The sequence below is a fragment of the Tupaia chinensis genome, unplaced genomic scaffold (assembly GCF_000334495.1).
Source record: "Tupaia chinensis unplaced genomic scaffold, TupChi_1.0 Scaffold000096_1, whole genome shotgun sequence".
Taxonomy (NCBI): Eukaryota; Metazoa; Chordata; class Mammalia; order Scandentia; family Tupaiidae; genus Tupaia; species Tupaia belangeri.
The window spans coordinates 5,438,314-5,439,972 of NW_006159558.1; the positions used below are offsets into that span (position 1 = coordinate 5,438,314).

Consider the following 1,659-nt stretch of genomic DNA (forward strand, 5'->3'; position numbering starts at 1 on the left):
GTCATTTCCGGCTGAAGTGTAATAGGGAAATGCTACTACAATGAATTGAGAAAAAAATTTAAGCTATGCCTATAAGATTAGGCAAGTATATATTTTGTATATTTCCTGATATAGGCACAAAATTGGTGTGTATGCTTGTATACATGAGGTAGATAAATCAGTGCAGTCCTGAGCATTAAAATAGTTCACTCTGGAAGAAAGCAAATAGATTTAGAAAATTTCAGGCAGCAGGTAAGAAAAATGTTTAGTTATTTCATCCTTCCATTTCACAGGCCTTTGGTGGGGCTTTTATAGAAACTGGACTTTGAGGAGGTTAAAGATCCAGTGGGCTGGCAATGGAGGGGCAGACCAAGTGCAGGTGTCCTGGAGAATGCGGAAGGCAGAGGACACTGTCTTCCATTTAATGAAGTCACTGGTCTTTACCTATGGAATATATGTACTGAAAGGCAGCACAATGATTGGAATTCGTGCTAGCTGTAGTCTAATCTTTTCTGACATTTTATTTTTCTTTTAACATGTTCACATTAAGAGCTCTATTTGTGAATTTAAAAGTCAGTATTTGGACCATAAGTCTTCTGGCAGTAGAAGTTCTGTGGGAAAACTAATATATACTTAATTTTAGCTAAAGTTTTAGAGGAAAAATGGAAAATCAAACCCTCAGCACAATGTTTGTTTAAGATATTTCTTCCTTAGCATCAGGTAGAGAAGTGCTATTGTCCTTTCATATGCCACTCTCTTTCAAAAGATGATTCAGCTGGTCCTGTAGATCTGATGACTGTTCAACATTCTTCTGAATAGCTTCTTGCTGGCATTGAAGATGTGTTATTATTGCCATTTTCCTTAAACTGTCTTCCGAGTGCAAGATGTAGCACCATGTTCCTGTAGCACCATGTTTCAAACAGCCTGATCTAGCAGACAGCTTCCCCATGAGGAAAGCCATCAAATAATTCTAGTCATGAAGAAACCCAGATCTCTGGAAGCCCTTCAGCAGCAGCTTGGTGAATGTGATCACATCAGTACCACAGGCGTTTACCTTCTCCTTGAGAAGCCTCTTCACGAACTGACCAATTCACACCTGTGAGTCTGGCTTCCCAGTTGCCATTATTTCAACTGTCATTTTATCCTTAGAATTATGCTGTCTTTGTAAGATGTATTTCTCTGTTGCACTACATATGAAATGAGGAATTGTACAATCCTTGATAATTTGCACAGCTCACATCAGTTATATTTTTCATGCTTTTCTTCTGCATGTATTAGATTATTAATGTCTTTTACTACCTTTTTAGTCATTTTTTTTTTAATTTATGCCTTTATAAGGAGGAAGAGTGACTTGCTCAGCAGCTGGGTACTCTTAGTACAAGAGACTTGTCCAACATAATTTCAGAAAGAAATCTGCTTTTTACTAAAGTCTCACATACCAGAATAATATTAACAATATTATAATATTAACAAATAGCAGCAAATTGTAGGTAGTGGGTTGTACTTGTTGACACATTACAAAGCCACAATACAATGAAGACTAGGGCACAGCACTTGGTACATATAAGAATGTTTGGGGTCTTTTCCAGAGGAAGAGAAACATGAACACAAGCCAGAGTTGCTCCATGATATTTCCAAGTTTTGTTTTGTTTTGCCATCAGGCATATGTACTTGCTGGAG

At 37.4% G+C, this 1,659-nt stretch overlaps 1 pseudogene; it reads right to left on the bottom strand.

The window, feature by feature from the left end:
• Positions 1–721: 721 nt before the first annotated feature.
• On the bottom strand, positions 722–1,102 carry LOC102499960 (BLOC-1-related complex subunit 7-like; annotated as a pseudogene).
• Positions 1,103–1,659: the final 557 nt, after the last annotated feature.